The sequence below is a fragment of the Mytilus edulis genome, chromosome 14 (genome assembly GCF_963676685.1).
Source record: "Mytilus edulis chromosome 14, xbMytEdul2.2, whole genome shotgun sequence".
Lineage (NCBI taxonomy): Eukaryota > Metazoa > Mollusca > Bivalvia > Mytilida > Mytilidae > Mytilus > Mytilus edulis.
The window spans coordinates 41,195,667-41,217,658 of NC_092357.1; the positions used below are offsets into that span (position 1 = coordinate 41,195,667).

Here is a 21,992-nt window from a genome sequence, read left to right on the forward strand (position 1 = left end):
GTTCTGCTCCGTCAAGACTTTGAATGAACAAGTCCATCTATTCAGGAGAAAACCACTGCCTACCAGTATTTGATCGGCCCCTCACCTTCAGATACACTTCATTAGGAGAGGAGCAAAATATTAATTGAACGTATATCATTTTATATCAATACACATTTTGTATGCTGTGGTATTTTTCCAATTATTTCCTTGCAGTTTAACCTTCATAAAGGAACTGCATGTCATTTTGCTCCCATTTGCAAAATGGTTGTTAACCATTCTATTCACCTTTTGAGTGTAATTGGCTTAAGATGTTTCAATTGTTTAATAATTGAGAAAATTACAACTATTATTTATGTATGTGCCTGTCCCAAGTCAGGAGCCTGTAATTCAGTGGTTGTCGTTTTTTTATGTGTTACATATTTGTTTTTCGTTCATTTTTTTTTACATAAATGAGGCTGTTAGTTTTCTCGTTTGAATTGTTTTACATTGTCTTATTGGGGCCTATTATAGCTAACTATGCGGTATAGGCTTTGCTCATTGTTGAAGGCCGTACGGAGACCTATAGTTGTTAATGTCTGTGTCGTTTTGGTCTTTTATGGACAGTTGTCTCATTGGCAATCATACCACATCTTCTTTTTTATATAGACATATTAAAAGGTGATAACTATAATTGATTAATTTTGAATTCAAATGAATTGAAAACGTGTCACATGTAATCAACCTCTCCTACCGTGTTCGAAATGGTTCCTTCATAAAAATAAGTCAAAAACCATCCACTGTCCTGACAGCTAATCGGTCTTCCATAGTGAGAATGTCTTCCGATTGAACTTAGCTTTTCTAGATGTTTGTTGAAATCTCGACAGGCCAATATAATGTATGTCATTTCGTATGGCCAAATAAATCCTAATTGATAACTTGTCATTTTAACGAGTGTCATCAATTGACCTAGTCAGAGTTCCCAACCGTTCCCAAACCTTTCCACAGCAGCAGAGTTCATCCCGGTTTTTCTTTTCTTTTTTTTTTTGGGGGGGGGGATGTTATTTACCATGTTGTTTGTAGTGCTTTGTGGACAATTATGTGTTTCCCCCTTTATCGTCATTTATGTTCTTCTATTATAATAAAAAAAAAAAAAAAAACACAACACAACATAACTTTTAATCAAAACAAAATTATTAAACAGACGCAGTGTTCAACATTACAAAACAGATGCAATGCACAATATAGTATACATGTAACTAAAGAAACAGACAAAAGACTTTCACTTTTAATGTCTTTAATAATTTTTAGTCTCAATACAGAACGATCTAATTTGTGATTTATTAAGAAACAAACCATTCTTCAAATATACATCAAACTGTGGCTTCATCGCTTTTTACCACAGCTTTCATTTATTAATAAAATGATAGCTTTAAAAAATCAAAAATATGAACGGTGTACTCGACCTTTTTTAATGAAGATGTCATTAATTATATTTTCAGCTTCAATGACGAATATTTTCGTCTTGAGCATATTATCAACTAAAAGCAATGTTATTTAATGAAGTGGCAGTTTGCTTAAAGTTTATCGCAAATTTATTTCTCTTATACCAGTAACTAAATAAGTTAAAACAAATTTAAGGTAAAGACATGATGATAAAATGTTAATTTATTGATTTCCATTTCCGTTTGTTATATTTAAACATTTCTTTATCAAAAGATTCCGTAGACTTCAACTTCTTTATATGAAACTCAATTATTTTCTTGTATTGTAAAGTTTCAGTTAAGTATAAAAAGATTGAATATTCAATTTTCGGTGTATTTTTTTTTAATTAAGATTTCCTCTTTTTTTTAAATTTCGTTCTAATAAGTGTTTGGTTCTTGCATCTTCTCTCATTCAACATTATGTTCAATAAACTACATAAATGTTTAATGCGAGCAGAAAATAATAATTTTCATTTTACAAAATGTTTCATTTTTATATCCGTCTTTTTAAGAACAGCACGGTTTAACAAATGACACAACTATCTTTCCTGCAAGTCGATAATTCTTTTGGTTCCATGCCATGATCGGCTTGCCGTATAACCTCAATCAGCTGAAACATAAAAATATTTATAAGTCATATTTTAGAAATTTATATATAGAAAGCAAAATTACAAAAATACCGAACTCCGAGGAAAATTCTAAACGGAAAGTCCCTAGGCAAATGGCAAAATTAAATGCTCAAACACATCAAACGAATGGACAACAACTGTCATATTCCTGACTTCGTACACACATTTTGTTATGAAGAAAATAGTGGATTAAAACTGGTTTTGTAGCTAGCTAAACCTCTCACTTGTCGCATAAAAGAGAAGCAAACTATCAAAAGGATAATCAATCTCAAAAGTAAATCAAAGTACTGAAGTACTGCACATCGGATGACTGTAAGTTCTTGTAGATAGTCCAACAAGCACTTGTCTCAGATAAAAATCACATCTCTTTACCTGAAAGTGAGGTTCATGAACAGATATATTTTTTTCTTGGACAAATTCGTGCGTGGATGATAAATTAATAACCGGGAATGAATTTTCGACGTTAAGACTATTATATTGTAGTGGTGCAAATAAGTATACTCTGGTTTATTGTTATATATATTATGTTGATACTTGTATTTTACAGTTACATGTAGAGATGTCTAAATACAGCACAAACAACATTTCCCAAAAGACCAAAAAAGAGTGAAAAAAATATAGTTTAACAAAACGCATTTGACTAACAGGTCGAACAACTGATGTTCTTAAACCCTGCTGACTGCCATTGATGATTGCCAAATACAATGATCACAAGGTGTAAAAAAAATGGATCTCTAAATTAATTTGATACCAAGTAGAAAACAACAAATTTGCGGCAAAGATGGTAAACCACAACATGAAATGCTAAATGTTTTACACCATATCCGGATTTCAACAATTAATGTCTCTTCGGTGATGTTAGGCATTGAACCGTATTTGGAAGGCCATTTAATATACCTCAATTAAGGATAGACTCTTGAATTTAAAAGAGTCAAAATAGGATGAACGGATTATATAAACCGGAGGGAAAATTTAATACAATTACATTACAGCTACATTTGTACATGTATATATAATGTTCATGCATTTGTATATCATTCTCTTCTACTATTAATAATAGTGCAGTGCAAGTGCATAGACACGTCACTCTTAATTCGATTTTTTCTAATATAATAACTTTGAGTACGCAGTCGTATTTTCCCGCAAAAAAATGTTTAATCATCCATGCAAAGTTATCGTTCCTTGAGATTGCAAACGTTCTTGAGATATTCTTCCGCATGCGTGTGCATAGATATTTTAATGATTTTTCACTTATATATATATATATATATACATATTGCAATATTATTAATCTATCTTCTTTAAAAAGAATTAAATGAGATTCATTGAAGAAATGAATTTATAACAAGCGATAAGGAATATTAGTTTGCACTTGATGCTGTCTATGTTTTCATCATATTTATAGATTGGTTCAAAACAAAACCTGAGCAACATGAGTACGATTTTCATACCGAGCCTTGGCTTACACCAAACAGAAAGCTATAAATTATTTTAATTAATTTCAGAAGCTATTAAATAATTAATTCTATAAAAGAAAGGCTGTTTTATTTGTGTGTCAGACAGGAAGCAGGAGCGGATCCATGGTCTGAGGAAAAAGGGCATTTCTCCGAAATTTTACAAATTATCGAGTGTAGTAATGCTTAATTATTATGTAGACGATTTTAAGCCAAAAAATATATTTTTCAATCAAGAAGGATAACTCCTCCACGCCTCTCAATCCGTCACAGGAAAGGGCAATACAGCACTAACATTTAAACAAAATTGTAACATCATTGTTACGCGTTTCCATCCACTAAACTAACCATAAATAGGATATTATTTGTTTTTACTTTGAATCAATTATCAAAAGTACATGTGGAAAAGGATATGCTTACCCTTCCGGAGCACCTGTGACCACCCCCGGTTTTTAATTAGGTTCGAGTTGCTCAGCTTTTAGTTTTCATTTTTGTATATCAAGTCTGTTAGTCTGTTTTTTGTTTTCAGTTTTGAATATTACTTTGATACTTTTCCATAATTTCAGTTCATGATTATATTTGTTTACTTACTTTCAAATGTTTACTGAAAATCATGTTTTGTTTGGTTAGGCTACCAAGTATTATTTATACAAACAAGTCGAGTCAGATGCTACAGAATATAAACAACACTTTGGACTAATTCGCCTTTTCATAATCTCAAGGACTATGGGTAATCTCATTGTTCGTACACCAAAATGAAACTAACGTTACGTCATTGGTTGAATTTGTATTGTTTAGAACGTTTTAAACCAATCGTAACGTTTTGATGTACGCTTTTGAAAATATTACCCAGAATGCATTAGAAATCATACTTACATCTTCTTCAATAGGCCAACCTTTCAACTTCAATTTGGAAAATACCTCCTTGTCATTGATCGTAATTTCAAATGAAGCTGGAAAAAAATTAGATTTTTATTTATTGTTAACCATAGATAAGAAGATGTGTTACATGTTTGATTGCCAATGAGACAATTCTTCACCAGAAACCAAAATTATTTATTGTAATTCATCATAAATATATATATATATATATATTTATGATGAATTAGACGAGTTGTATATACATTATGTACACAGCCATGTATCACCATCATTGATGGCGATCCGATGGATACATCTGTTGTAGAGTTGTCACCAGGGTTTCCGCTGGCGGTCGCCATTTTCGCAACTTGCGAAAAAATAATAATTGTGGCGATTAAAATTCGTCATTGGCGAAAGAATTTGGCGAAAGAAATATATATAACGATTTATTTTCAGCCATCTTGTTTATTTACTTTTTTCGGGTTTCTCTGACTTTACCGATCAGACAATACTCGGAATTCACCTTGAACTCGTTAAGATTTTGACAGAAAATCAATAATCAGCTGATTGCATTCATAGCTATCAACATCAGAGGACAAATTAATAAAGGTGTTGATCGTATGATATGACAAAATGACATAGTTAAATAGCTTCTGTCACATGTCACAAAAGGGATTTATTAACCACTTTGCGACGCATGTGTTTGAAGCAAAATGTTTACGCTTCCTTTCCTTCTTTTAATGATAGTCCAGAAAAGAAAATTGTTGTTATGACGAAAAATTTTCAAAAGCAAGAAAGGTCTCTGATTTAAAACTTTATAATTTAACTTTCATATAGATCATTGATTTTAGTGGGTACTTCAAAGTCGTTTCAGTGACACACGTGTTTCAAGCATATAGTTTTACTTATTTACGATGGTCTAGAAAAGAAAACTGTCGTTATGAAGAAATCTATTCAAAAGGTTGGCATGAGAGTAACCCTTCAATGTAATGACTACACCTTACACGAGGGATTCATTCCAAGTGATAAGATGCTTCGTTTTGTTGTAAAAACCACTTCTTATTTAGAGGGGGGGCGGAAAAAAAGGAAAATTTTAAAAGAAAAATATATTTGTGTTATTTGGCGAAAAAAATAATAAAGTGGCGAAAAATATATTGTTTTGGCGAAAGAGGTGGCGAAAAAAATAATTGACCCAGGGGAAACCCTGGTTGTCACTGACTCAGACGTACTTATAAATATAATTATTTTCTGTGACTGTATATTACATTAATTTGTAGGATCCTTTACTATAGATAATTCAGCTGATCTGTATAAATAACATCTTCATGCCTTATATATCATGTACTGTAGTACGCCGCTAGATTAAAACTGACGAGGAAAGGTAACACACGGCCAGCGAAAACTATTTTTATGAGAGCCCAGGTGGTCGTGTGGTCTAGCGGGACGGCTGCAGTGCAGGCGATTTGGTGTCACGATATCACAGTAGCATGGGTTCGAATCCGAGCGAGGGAAGAACCAAAAATTTGCGAAAGCAAATTTACAGATCTAACATTGTTGGGTTGATTTTTAGACGAGTTGTATATACATTATGTACACAGCCATGTATCACCATCATTGATGGCGATCCAATAGATACATCTGTTGTAGAGTTGTCACTGACTCAGACGTACTTAAAAATATAATTATTTTCTGTGACTGTATATTACATTTATTTGTAGGATCCTTTACTATAGATAATTTAGCTGATCTGTATCAATAACATCTTCATGCCTTATATATCATGTACTGTAGTACGCCGCTAGATTAAAACTGACGAGGAAAGGTAACACACGGCCATCGAAAGCTCTTTTTATGAGTGCCCAGGTGGTCGTGTGGTCTAGCGGGACGGCTACAGTGCATGCGATTTGGTGTCACGATATCACAGTAGCATGGGTTCGAATCCCGGCGAGGGAAGAACCAAAAAGGAGTAGGTCCGGTAAGAACCGATTTTGGCCTCAAAATTCAGGTTCATCTAACAAAAGATTTTCACCACTTTTTAAACATTTAAGTGTCTATTTCATTTGAATCAATTAGTTTAAGTGAAAGATTTTAATTGATTTAGTCATTAAAAACGATCCGATTCAAGCTCAAATATGAAAAATCTACCAAATATGCCAAAAAATGTCACTTTGCAGATGGTTTTTGTCAAAAATGAAAGTGGCCGCATCCGTGTTCATCCTCAACCTTTATATATGTTATGTATTATCATAAAATACAACTTATATTTCAATATTAAGGATGAACACGAATGCGGCAACTTTTGTTTTACACGAAAACCGTCTAAAATTTAACTAAAATGCTAGAATTGTGAAGATTTCCCTAATTTAGCATGACTTAATGGTGGTAGAACCCGATATATGTGCATTGTATTGTTAAAAACAGCCCAGATTTATGTAGCAGAATCATTCTTCTGTCCAATAAATAACTAAAAGTTTACATTTTAACAATTTTGTAAAACTGCTATATTTTGGGGCCAACAAGGGGTCTTACTGAACCTACTCCTTTGCGAAAGCAAATTTACAGATCTAACATTGTTGGGTTGATGTTTAGACGAGTTATATATATATATATATATATATATACATATATATATAATAAATACAAAGATGTGTTATGATTGCCAATAAAACCACTCTCAACCAGAGACCAAATTAAATGTCATAGAATTCGAGGTTTACAACTATAGTTCACCATACAGCCTTCAACATGGAGTAGATAGTCGGCTATAAAAGTTCTTAGATGGCATCCGTATAAAACTTCAAACGAGGAAACTTACGGTCAGATTTAAGTACAAGACGACGAACGAAAACAAATATGATATGCTCCATGTTTAAGTTACATTGAAGTTGTGAGCCCAGATAGTTGATTAATTCTAAAAATCAAAGCGGCATATATCTTAGTTGCTTATCTAATTCAATATTTTTCTTTGGTCTCTCTCGGAGACGATTGGTACAGTTTTCGTTGAATTTATTTTACATCAGCGGAAAATGATATGGTAATGCATAGTTTTCAATTCCCCACTGGAACTTCTTTTTTAAGAGCCAAACTATCTAAAATACACTTATCAGGAACCGCTTCAATTTTCAAATACAAAAATTTTGCCATTATTGACTGTTGTAATTCAACTTTTGGAGTGAAAAGAAATTTAGATAAACTAATTGAAAAAATACAAGAAATGAATAGTTAAAATGCTTCAAAACTAGGAATTCAATTGGACTTGGAATTAGATGTTCAGGACTATGTCTGGTCTAGGGAATTTATCATTCATCCCTTATGTCAACTAAAATTACAAAACACTTCATGATATTAAACTACTTCTCAATTCATTTTCGTCCTTGATGCGTTTTAAAAATTAATTTTGTCAATGGACGCTGGACAAACTAAACAAATATTTTACCGTCACGGTAACATTTGCTTAGTTAACATTTGCTTAGTTGGTGTCAACAAATAATGTGAAACAGTAAATAAGTTAACTTAGGAAATCTGAGTTATCTCCCTGTCGTAAACCTTAAACTGCATTAACTAAAATGTATAGTTCTAGCCGCTGTCATTTTTTCAAATCAAATTCATGATGTCTGCGTCAAGTGACATACATTGTCCCGAAACAGTATACTTATAGAGAACGCCTAGCTATCAAATTCATGTTCACCGATTTGGCTCAAATTCACATACTAGTATTTGATTTATAACATACTAAAATGTATATCCAATTTTTTTTAAAAGTCTAAAATAAACAATGATGGACTGGATAATATGTATCAACATTTCGTGTGTTATTTTGTCTAGACGTCATATAATTAACCATTAAGATGACCTGCAAAAACTGCCGACGTCATATACCCCGATACAACATAAATATAAATGCATCATTTTTCCATGTTTTAATTGTTTAACACTAGTCATTGGGGGGGGGGGTCCTGTGTATATAGCTTGTTGTTCTGTTTGAATTAATTCTCTGCCTGGAAGGCTGTACTTTGACCTTTAATTGTGAACTTTTAAACATTGTGACATGGATGGAGAGTTCTCTCATTGTTACTCATACCACATCTTATATCGTCTTTTCTACATGTTTAAGTCAGATGTTTTAATTGCGTGCATCAAATGAGTCATTCGCATGGTTCATTCTTGTTTCACGTAATTGTTGACATTCGTTTCCTTTTAAAAGCTGAAAACATGCATAACGAGTGTTCAGCTATGGGTTTGGATTACAGGTCACATAAATACGGGTTCAATAAGGTCAAATTATTAACTTGCAAGTGAATAATTCATGAGCTATGTTTACTTAGCTAATGTTGACATACACAAAAACAGTGTATGGTTTAAACAGGTTGTTTATGTAACTTAAGATTCGGTTTAGACAGGTTTCACTGTATATAATTATTATCATATCTTTTTTATTTTGGTATTAACATGTATAAACTATACATACTTTTGCGACCCTTTGACCCTACGACGTCAGCACCAGGTACCTCGGCAAGGATGCGCTTACGAAGCGCCTCATACTTGCCTGCGTAACCTCATCCGCTACTGTAAAATATATGAAATGAAATGTTAACATACATATTTTTAAAATCGATAAAAAAACAAATTGTTGACAGTACATGTAGGTAATAAATATAATACGGAAATCATTGAACGCGTTGAATGAAAAGAAAATGAGTCTTTAAGAAATTACTTCTGTTCCAAGTCTACATTCTATAGATATAAGAAGACATGGTATGAGTGACACTATTCAATGTTCAATGTGTAGCAAGTGTTTTTGAACATGAGTATAGCTGTGTGTTTAATGTTCTCTTTTCGTGTAGGTTTCTTATACATCTCGACCTCGTTGTCTTATTACTAGTAGTTCTCAAATTGGATCCTATTCCAGGTGACTGCAAGAAGACACTCAAAAGCCTTCAGGAACATTTCAACCTACACAGTGATACCCCGGTAATTATAATGACAAGAAAAGGAAGCAAATGTTTTTGAACAGTATTTTATTGTCAAATGTTTGGCACTTTTCTGTTTATATTTATTAAATTTTCATCTTGGAAGATTGAGTTTATGGGAAATTATGTTTCTTCAATCAGAAATAAACTGGCAAACTTGCTTTTATATGTATTCGCAAAAAAATATATTGTTTTCAAGATGAATACAAGATTATAAAAAAAATGTCACATAAGAATTAGAACTTGAAAATATTATAGATTATACTTAAAGTACTGCATTTTCCATTAATATGTAGTTCATTTCAATGAATGCTTGATTGACCAGTGGCAAATATTTCGTGCATGTTCAGGACGAGGGCAAAACAACAATGAGTAAGTCCTGTAGTAGATGTTAATCGGGATGAAAGGCGGGAAATTTGGACTTCCACCGAAACAAGAGGGTGTGTTTTAAACCAACTTATTTTCGCGGATACTTTATTTCGCATTTAGTCATTTCAAGTCCACAAAGCAACGGTTAAATTTGGCGATTTTCGAACTACTTGATGTAGTCAAATAATGATAGATCTTATTTTTTACATATTCGCGGCAATTAACATTCGTGTTATGATTTTATTCATGAAAGTCACGAGAATAAATCGCTCGCGAAAATTGATTGATTATTTTTATTGGATAGGAACAGTAATTTAGACTCGCAACATGCTACCTTAGGACCCTTCCAAGAGTTATCACCAATTTAAGCTGTTTTAATGGAGGAGGAAACCGAAGAAAACCTTTGACATTCAGCACAAAATCCCAGTTAATCTAAATTGGAGTCGAACACATATGCCATGTGCGGATTCACAACCTAAGTGTTGACAGCCCAATAGCACAGCTTCTTGACAAATTTTTTTGTTGGTAAGAGTGAGCAGCTGAGACATTAAGTACCCCACCCTTTTCATATATTTTGTTCATCAAAAATATATACCTTGTCATATATATCATGTATATCAATTAACAAAAAACAGACCTATAGATATATTTCAATATTTTCCCTGCTCATCATCACGTTCTTGTTAAGGAGCAAAATAGTCGCAATAATATCACCGTCTTTTCCAAATATTTTCACACATTTTTGCAAGATATCTTTTACACAAATCCACAGTAAAAAGAAAAATCCGAGATTCAGTCATGCTGGAATACAGTACACAATAAAAGGAATGAATGTAAACAATGAAAAATTACTTGGTATCATAATCGATGATTGTCTTTCATGGAATCAACAAATAAAAAAAGTATGTACCGTGATTAGTACTAGACTAGGTTTACGAAATCAATTGAAGCATTATATTCCACAAAAAGGTTTATGTTTATTTAATAATAAATACGCATTTCCTCTTTTTGATTATTGTTGTACAGTATGTGATCTAAATATGGAAAAAAATGTTCAAATTACAAAAAAAGGGAAGCCACGATAATTTTTAATTCCAATTATTTGGATGCCTGAGTTGTCTCGTTGGCACTCATACAATATCTTCCTATATCTATTAAGAAATCATATGACACACCACCAAAACATTATTCAAACAACGAGAAATGGTTAACTTTTCAAACAACTCGAATCACATATCACAAAAGAGTATTTATGCATAAGTGCGTAATTAGTATTGCACTTTATTCCTATGCCAAGTATTTAATATTAACCAAAATGTAAATGGACTTAATGGAAACTATTCTTTGCGTTCATCAAACAATCATTGTCTTGCAAGATGTCTAGGATCCTTAAAAAGGTGTGCATCCCCCCTTTTTTTCATTTATGTTTCTTGTCACATGTGTATACAATGTACTATGGTTGCATTTTTAACTCGTCAGGGTTTCATGTTTTTTGCAATAATTTTATTTTTTTATTTTTTATACAACAAAAGATCAGTGTTTTCAATGTAAAAAAAACAACCAGTTGACGATAATTACGATCGTTCATCTTAAATATATTCCATGTTTTTCCCATATTTATTTTTAGACAAGTTATTTAAAGATAAGATGACGATTACAATTTTGTTGTGTTCTATATAAAACCTAAATTACATACGGAACGGAAACAATTATATTGACCCGGAATGATTGAAGGGATTACTTCTAGACAGCTCCTTGGCCATCGGGCCCCTGTGTTGGATGAAAGCAACGAGATGACAACATGTCTTTACCCCATTCACCCTTATAGTTTTCTTATGTCGAATAAAAATAGAAATTTTAAATAAAAAATATAGAATTACTTCCCATTCAGGATTCATTTGTGAAATTAAAACTTGCCTCGTCATGATCACCTTAATAATCGTTTATATGTACACAGACCATTTTTAACAGGTCGGGACCACTACCTTATATGGAAATGCATAAATTAGCATACTTATGTTCTCGCACATGTAATTGTTTATTTACATGTGACGCAATTTATTTTTACCTAGGTTTTTGACCAATCCACTAAATGAGTCACAATGCATGATGGACTACTACGTGTTTACAATCAACCAAGAACACGTGTTATTTACTGAAATACAACACATTTTTTCGTGCAATGCGGGATTCACAATTCGCTTAGTTTTTCATTTTGTGTATCCTCATTTATAGTTCGTGATATAAAGTATTACTTCCATGCTCAGATTAACGAAGAGTTGTTTCTATGTGAAGAAAAAAGGGTTTGAATTACCCGATATATAGCCATTAACATGTTTGATGATGGCACAGAGATTTCATGTATTTGTCCACCAGAAGCAACAAAACAACAGCGAAAAAACACAATTACCCATGAGACAAACTTACTGGTGTAAAGTAAGCCGTCGATAACAGCCGGTGCTTATATTCAAGAGTACAGCAATGTTCGTATAGATAATTAAAGGCAAATGTGGGATCCTTGAATTTTGTGTTCGTAAAAAAGGCGAAGAAATATTTACATACATGGCAGTGTTAACAAAATTTATAAGTATTTTTGTTGGTCACATTTCAGTATATGGGACTTCCAAACTGTTCCCTTTTTTTTTAAGGTAGTGAAGTCAGCAACTGTAGTTTCAGTTTGTTCGTTTTTAAACGGGCTCGGACATTTGCCAAACTGAATAAAATCATTACAGCTGATTTCTTAAACCTGCAAAGTAAAACTTTGGTTGGCTTGCTTGCTTTGTTTGTATAGTTGTTTATACAAGCTTTGAAAATAAGATTGACATCTTTAATTAATATATATATATAGGATAGATAGATCTTTATTCTCATTAACTAAATAACATAGTTACAGAGATGATAATATATACAATACAACATATTTTGCATGTGTGAAATATACATAAATAAATGTAGTTTAACCAGGAGGACAGACTTCCACTGATATATAGTTAATAAATCTACACAATTTTTCTAGCAAGACAATATTGACTGTAGTGAATACATTTTTAAATTTAAGAATATTAACATTTGTACAACAATAGTGTGGTAAATATTTATATCGTTCTTTTTTGAAAAAAGGACAAGACATTACATAATGGAATTCATCGCCGATGTCAGCAGATTCACAAAGGTGACATAGCCTCTCTTGTCTTTGAACATTTTGCCACCTCCCCGTCTCCACTGGCAAACGGTGATTGCCACATCTAAATTTACATAGTTTCAGTGCATTTTTTAACGATAAAACTGTAATATAATTTTCAAATTTAAGTTCTGTTTTGAATAATTTATAACATAAACCTTTTGATGATTGATTTACATTTGCAAACCATTCTTGTCTAAACTGATCTTTTAACTTTTGTTCAATACTTAATACAATCCAATTTTTTGAGATACAATCTTGATTTTGCCAAATGTTTGACATACCACAATTATCAAAGATACTTTTGATAAATAACAACCATTTGTTTTCAATTCCATTGACGAAATCTTGTTATCAAGTGTGTTATTAAGAAGGTTGCACCAAAATTTTATCATCCGTAATTTAACGTATAAAGAAATCGGATATCTTCCCAATTCCCCGTAAACCATAAAATTTGGAGTCGATCTTTTTAACCGTAAAACATGCTTACAAAAACTCAAATGTACTCTTTCCAAAATGTCAAGATTTTCGTATCCCCAGATTTCGGCCCCATATAAAAGTATAGGTAAAACAGCTTTGTCAAACATGTCAAGCTGGCATTCTATAGATAGATGGTTTGATCTACACTTCTTAATAACACAATACATAGCTTTAGTAGCTTGATCTCTAAGATATTTTCTAGTTGCAAAAAAAGATGCATTTCTAGAGAATATAACACCAAGGTATTTATAGTTCTTAACAATTTCTATCTCTTCTTTATTAATATAAAATTTCAAATTATTCTGTGGTCTACCTTTTGAAAATATCATAACCTTTGTCTTGTTAACATTAATTTTAAGTTTCCAGTTTTCACAATATTCTGAAAAACTATTTAGAAGTAATTGTAAATCTGTGCTTGTCTCAGCGAGTAAAATCGAGTCGTCAGCATACAATAAGACAAATATCTTAAAATAAATATCCAGTTCATCTTCTATATCAGATGTAATTGAATGTATACCTTTTAAATCACTATTTTCCAAAAATTCATGAAGATCATTTAAGTATAAAGAAAATAATAAAGGAGAAAGATTTTCCCCTTGGCGGACCCCAATATCACTAACAAACATGTCAGATGCTTCATTGTTATGTACAACTCTTGATTTCACATCTTTATACAAATTTTCTACAACTCTAAGAAATTTACCAGTTATCTTATTTAAAACAAGCTTATACAAAAGAGAGTTTCTTTGAACAAAGTCGAAGGCTTTTTCAAAGTCAACGAATGCACAATGCAATTTTTTTCGTTTAACACATAGCAACTCAAAGAGTGCATACAATGAAAAAATATGATCGTTAGTAGAGTATCCATGTCGGAAGCCTGCTTGATTTTCGTTCAAGATATTAAGTTCATCAACAAATTCCCCCAATCTATCATTCAGAATAGATGTAAAAATCTTACCAAGGCATGACAATAAAGTAATAGGCCTATAATTTTTGGCGTCTAATTTACATCCTTTGTTCTTGAATACTGGTATTATGTTTCCAATAAGCCAGGCCTCCGGCAGGATACCCGTATCAAAAATAAGATTAAACAAATTAACATATACATCAATCATACTGTCAAGAGAATTTGCAACATATTCATTGATTATTTTATCTTCACCTGGCGATTTGTTATTTTTCGCCTTTTTGATAGCTTTAATAATTTCGTCATGGGTAATTACACCATTCAGTGTTTCATTTACAAGATTTGAGTTCAAATCATTATTAATGACAAACTTGTCTTCAAATTTGTTTTCATTTAATTCTTTGAAAAAATCAAATAAAGTTTCAATTATATATATATATTGCTTTTTTCTCTTTGTCTACCTTTGTTAAATAATTTCCAAAATTCCTTGGGATTTTTGGATTTTAATTTTTTCATATTATCACTTATTTCTCTATTATGCTTCCTGATGTTTTCGTCCATTAGACTTTTATAATAATATTCACAATGTCGTAATCTTTCTTTAAATAAATTTGACCCATAATGTTTATACATTCTTTGTGCCTTTCTCAGTTCCTTCTTTGCCTTTTTACAATCAAAATTATACCATTGTTTATTATGCTTTTTATTACAATTCAGCATATTTCTATTAAAAGTTTGTGTACCAAATGTTGCTTTGGCAGAATCTATTAAAATATCAGTAATATTTGTAACTGCAGTATTTATTTCATATTTTGTTACATTTTCTTTATTACTATAAACAGATAATTCATCTATAACATTTCTTATTTTGTCTTCATCTATGTTATTTTTGAAATCATTTACTTGCTCAAATTTCCATTTTCCAATTTTATTTTCTTCTTGATAAGATAACTCTGTAGTGAGTAGTTCAAATGTGGGGTTCACTCTATTAAAAGATAGTTTCAAAGGTGAGTGAACATCAGAAAAAAGTTTAGAAAATTCAAGAATTTCAAAATTCGATACGCATCTTAAAAAGTGTGAAGTACAAATAATATAATCTATAACACTATTACTTCTACTGGTAGGCCGACCAATAACATCTTGGCCAACTCTACCGTTTAAAATAAATACTTTGTTATTTTTACAAAATTCAAGAAATTTTCTACCATAACAATTTACAACTTTGTCTGGATTATTTCTTGTTCTTGGTATATTTAAATCATCTAACATATATACATATTAAATCAAATTACAGACCAGTCAGTGTGTTACCTATTTTTTCAAAATTTTACGAAAAAATATTTGAAATACAGTTATACGATTTCTTTGATTCCATTTTTAACCCTTATTTATGTGCTTTCCGTAGAGGACATGGATGTCAGACTACGTTGCTCAGATTACTGGAAGACTGGCGTAAAGCTTTAGACAAAAACTTATATATAGCTGCAGTTCTTATGGATTTATCAAAAGCTTTTGACTGCTTACCTCATGAAATTTTACTAGATAAATTACTAGCATATGGTGTTTCTCCTAATTCAGTATCTTTATTAAAATCATATCTTTCTGATAGAAAACAGCAAATTAAAGTAAACGGTGTTCTGAGTAGCTGGGCTGACATCCAAAAAGGGGTACCCCAAGGTTCTATATTGGGGCCCCTTTTATTTAATATCTTCATAAATGATATTTTTTATTTTGTTAAACATGGTACATTATATAATTATGCGGACGACAATACTCTGTCTTTTAGTAGTCCGGATTATGACCATCTCATATCAACATTAGAATCTGAGTCTCAAGTGCTTATTGATTGGTTTAAAGAAAATAAGATGCAGGCAAATCCTGATAAATTCCAAGTTATTGCTGTAGGGAAAAGAACCTTTGCAAAAAATCCATCTATACAAATTCAGCAAAATATTTTATCATGTGAAGAAACAGTAAAGTTACTTGGAATTGATATTGATTACCAACTAAAATTTGATGCACATATAAGTAACTTGTGTAGAAAGGCATCACAACAGCTGAATGTTCTCAAGAGAATTGGATCATTTTTAAACAGATTAAATAAACTTACAATTTTTCATACTTTTATTTTGAGTAATTTTAATTTTTGCCCTTTGGCTTGGCATTTTTGTACAGAGAAAAATTCTAAAAAACTTGAAAAAATACAAGAGAGAGCATTACGATTTGTATACGACGACTATTTATCATCCTCTGAAACTCTTCTTGAGAACGCAAAGGTTCCAACCCTACAAGTAAGACGCATCAGGACAATGGCACTTGAGACTTATAAAATTTTAAATAATTTGGCTCCTGTATGTTTACAAAATTTAATAAAAATTAAACACACTAAATATTCTTTTAGATACAGCAATATTTTGGATGTACCACAGGTAAGAACTACCTCATATGGAAAAAAATCTTTTAGTTTTGCTGCTGCTACTTTATGGAATAGCTTACCTGACCACTTCAGGACTGTTAACAGCTTCTCACATTTTAAGAGTCTTGTACAGTCCTGGAGTGGAACAGAATGTTTTTGCTCTGCCTGTTGATAACTTTGTGTTACAATATTTATGCTTTTTATGTTGCATTAACAGCCTGCGTTGCAACTGAAATTTTGTTTTTTACCTTTTAAAATTTGAAAGATTTGGAATTTTTTACTTTATAATTCATAAATTATTTAAAAATTAATTTTTAAACAGAAAATTTTTAAAAATTTTAGTGCTTCATATATATGTTTTGGTATTTTGCAAGATACATGTATTATCTATTTGCTTAGAGTTAATTTTTGGTGCTGCTTCTTATTATTTATTGCATGCTGCATGTCTTGTTTTATTTGTTATTGCATATGTTTTTATATTCGGTGAAAAGCTCATTAGAGCTTAATATGTTTGTATTGTTTGTCAATATGCCGAATCCAAATAAAGTTTTACTTACTTACTTACATCAGTATAGTCTGATTGATCAGTAAGGTTGTCAATTACAAAATCATCTATATCATCTTCATCATAAAAATCAGGCAAATTTGCTGTGCGACTGTTAAAGTCTCCAACCAAAATAATATAATCAGATTTTTCAGAAAATCTCTGAAGTTCAATTTCTATCTCATTAAAAGCTTCTTCAGATGTATAATTTGTATTTACTGGTGGTATGTAAACTATACCAATAAAAACGTTTTCAGATAAATTTAAGACTTTCTTATCAATAGTAAACCAATAAACAAATTTGCATTCAGTTTCAATAGGTTTAATATACTTTTCTAAATACTTTCGATAACCCAATGCAATACCACCAGATCTATAGTTAGAAAGCTTGTGTCTATTTTTAAAACTAAAAACAAATTCATCACAATTAATTACGTCGCAATCATCTAGTTTGGTTTCAGTAAGACAGATAATATCATGATTACACAATAGGGATTTAAATTCAGGGTAAAGTAATCTATTTTTAATACCACATACGTTTAAACATAACAGGTTAATACTATTGTCAGTTTTATTTACAGTTAAATTCAATTCACAAGGGTGAAAGTCACATGTATCGGTTGACTGGTCACTTCGTACTGTATCTTCTTTGCCTCAAGGGTTGTCCTAATGTCCTTTCTTGGAACGTCTCCCGTTGTTTTTTCCTTGGGTTGATTTGGGGCGAGCGCCTTCATCATCGTAGTTTCGTCTCGGTTGTTGTCTTGTCGCTCCAGGGTTTTGATGATCTGTTTTCTCTGGTGGAAAAAATTCGACTCCATCTACGAAGAGGCGATCCCTCCTAAAGAATGCCTTTTTTCCCTGTCTCCGTGCTTAGTTTAACTTGTATATTTTATATTTTGTACAATATACAAACAATCAAGCAAGCTAACCAAAGTTTTGCTCCACATGCATAAGAAATAAGCTGTAAAGATTTTATCAATATGTATGTGCGACAAGGTGGAAAATTTGATACGTTTTGTGAAAATTGCAGCGTTGGATCTATAATAAAAAAGAAGATGTGGTATGATTGACAATGAGACAGCTGTCCACAAGAGACCAAAATGACACAGAAATTAACATTTATAGATCACCGTACGGCCTACAACAATTAGCAAAGCCCATACCGCATGGTCAGCTATAAAAGTCCCCGATATGACAATGTAAAACAATTCAAATGAGAAAACTAACGGCCTTAATTATATATAAAAAAAAAAATAAACGAAAAACAAATATGTAACACATAAACAAACGACAACCACTGAAATACAGGCTCCTATACAATATTTTTTTTTTTTTTATGGGATAGATTTCTTATCCTTTTATATATTTAATTGGGCCGGTTTTTTTTTTTTTTTTTTTTTGTTGTTGTTTGGATTGTTTTACACAAGTAATTTTTGGGTCATTAATAGCTTACTTTTCAGCATTGGACCTATGACTGCTTACTTTACTAAATTATGTCTTTGTTGGAAAAATGTCTCATTTGGCACTCATACCTCATCTTCTTATTTCTATATACAAAGCACGTTTTAGAAAAAAAATAATAGGTAATATGGCACCCACTATGATCCAGAGACTTTTAATATTGGAGATATTTTACATATGTCAATAGGACAGCAGCCAAACGATAAAAAAACCTCTGAGGTATATTTTGTGATAAAATTAGCAACAAACGGATATTATCGATGGATGAATTTAAACTATAAAAAATGTATTGAGCTATGATATACCGTACCCGCTCAGTGGCGGATCCAGGGGGGCAGGGGTTCCGGGGGATGGACCCCCTTTTTTTGGACGATCAGTGCATTTGGATGGGGACATGAAGTTTGGAACCCCTCCCCTTTTGTCCAGGGTTAGGACCCCCCTTTTTAAAATGGCTGGACCCGCCCCTGCCTTTTTCATAACACTTCTTTTTAGCATACTGAATATCATGATGTTCTTACTATTAGTTCAGGTCCTGATAAAAAAAAATACACATTCAGTACAGAAAGAAGTGTTTCAATGAAAGTTTCGTGTTTTTCTAGGCAGAAATGATTTTGCAATGACATTATACAGGTTTAAAAGAGCTCAAATGATTTTCTTACTGGACAGTGGTCACTTCATTGGATATTTCACTGTGTCATGTCGTGAAATTAATGCAGGTTCAATTTATAACAATGCACAAAACCGGTTCAACTACTTTTGCAAGGCGAAAAAGAAAGTCGAATCGTGAAGCCAATAAACAATATTTTTTTAATCTGAGCATGCAAATTGAAGATTACGTTATATATTTTACATTAAATATATTTGCAGAATAAAAACTTTGGTAATGAGAGTCCCAGACAATATATTAATTGACTGTTTTCCCACTAATTCCACGTGTTTTAAGTAGTAGTTTACTCGTAGTAGCCCACAATGCATTGTAGTTCATTGAGTCGATTGGTCAGTTTTTCAAGGCCATATTGGCCTTGTGTTTTGGAAATTACTATGCAAATATATTCTGACGTCAGAAAATCTAGAGTTCTCGACCTGTTAAAGGCAATTCATAACACCAACATAAATAACTTTTTCGCAATAGTTAAACATATATTCAATAAATATAACAATATTCAGGTGGTGCTTAACTTTTGGCGGACTGTATATATACATCTTAGACAAGCATTAGTGCACTATTGCATACAACTAGTTTAATCAGATTTAATAATCAGGTTAGGCACTCTCTTTGTCAATAAATCACTCAACCACTCTCACTCACCCACTCACTCACCAATTTCTCTCTCTCTCACTCACCCACTCACCCACTCTCTCTCTTTCTCTCTCTCTCTCTCTCACTCACACACGCTCTCTCTCTCACCCACTCACTCAACTACTCTAACTCACCCACGCTATCTCTCTCTCACTCACCCACTCTCTCAACCACTCTCTCTCTCACACTCACCCACTCACTCACCCACTCTCTCTCTCACTCACCCACTCACTCAACCACTCACTCTCTCACTCACCCACGCTCTCTCTCTCACTCACCACGCTCTCTCTCTCTCACTCACCCACTCTCTCTCTCTCACTCACCCACTCACTCAACCACTCTCTCTCTCTCACTCACCCACTCTCTTTCTCTCTCACTCACCCACTCACTCAACCACTCTCTCTCTCTCTCTCTCTCTCACTCACCCACGCACACACCCACTCTCTCTCTCTTACTCACCCACTCACTCACCCACTCTCTCTCTCACTCACCTACTCACTCAACCACTTACCCACACACGCTCTCTCTCTCACTCACCCACGCTCTCTCTTTCTGACTCATCCACTCTCTCTCTCTCTCACTCACCTTCTCACTCAACCACTCTCTCTCTCACTCATCCACTTTCTCTCTATCTCACTCACCCACGCGCTCTCTCTCTCTCTCTCACTCACCCACTCACTTACCCACGCTCTCTCTCTCTCTCTCTCACTCACCCATCCACGCTCTCTCTCTCTCACTCATCCACTCACTCACCAACTCTCTCACTCACACACGCTCTCTCTCTCTCAATCACTAACGCTTTCTCTCTCTCTCTCACTCACTCTCTCACTCTCTCACTCACCCACTCTCTCTCTCTCTCTCACTCACTCATTCACTCGCTCATGCTCTCGCTCTCTCTCATTCAGTTTATTTTCGATTTATGAGTTTAACTGTCCCTCTGGTAGTTATATTTATAACCACCATATTTATTACATGACGTCACGTATAAAAATTCCTACACAGACGAAATAGTTTTGAAAATTAGTTGCATTTTTTTCTCTAAGTTAAAGAGGCTACATTTATGAAGCTGATCCATTTTCTCAAACCGGCTCATTCACTTAGTGTCTCTCGTTCACATACTTTTTCCCTCTCTTTCACCCATCCACCAACTCACCCAACTCCCCCTCCCTCTCCAGCAATCTCAACCACTCATCCAGCCACTCTCTCACTCGGCCGCGTATACACTCGCTCATGCGCCTGCTCATTCACTCACCCAGCCTCTCTCTCTCATTCACCCTCTCTCTCTCTCTCATTCACTCCATCTCTCTCATTCATATAACACACTCTCTCTCCCCACTATCTCTCATTCACATACTCTGTTTCATTCACAAACTCCTCTCGCTCACCCGCTCCCCTCTCGTTCATTCAGTCATGTCCTTAGCCTGCTGTTGCGCAAAAGATATCTTCCTGTGCAATTAACAGCTCAACAGGACATACATCTCTATTGTGGTGTCTTTTCAAGGCAGTGCTTATGTTCTTCTCCGTCAGGACTTTGAATGAACAAGTCCATTTATTCAGGAGTACACCACTGCCTACCAGTATCCGGGAAAGGTCGCCGATCTCACCTCCAGTTAAACTTCATTAGGGGAGGGGCAAAACTTTCAATTGGACGTGAAACATTTTATTTTAATAAAAATTGTGTATGCTGTGGTATTTTTCAAATTGATTACTTGCAGTTTAATCTTCATGAACTGGTTTCACGATAGAAAGAAGTCAAACTATTATCATCTGTCTTTAGTATCCTACTTCCTGACAAAGAATCGATCTTCTGAATCTTGTGTTGGACTCCTCTTCACGAGATTTAAGGTTCATCTAAAGGAATTGAAAAATATGGACGGTTTACACCACAAAATCTACTATGAGTACATACAAATTGATGCATCTAAGAACATTTAAAGGCATGGCAGGACCTAGATATAGAAAAGTTATATAAAGTCTA

At 33.1% G+C, this 21,992-nt stretch overlaps 1 long non-coding RNA gene across 1 annotated transcript; it reads right to left on the reverse strand.

Moving 5' to 3' along the window:
• Window positions 1–1,123: 1,123 nt before the first annotated feature.
• Window positions 1,124–8,987, reverse strand: LOC139503167 (uncharacterized). Its single transcript, XR_011659047.1, has 3 exons — window positions 8,855–8,987; window positions 4,402–4,478; window positions 1,124–2,052 (listed from the first exon to the last, which is right to left on the reverse strand). It is a non-coding gene; the product is annotated as an uncharacterized lncRNA (long non-coding RNA).
• Window positions 8,988–21,992: the final 13,005 nt, after the last annotated feature.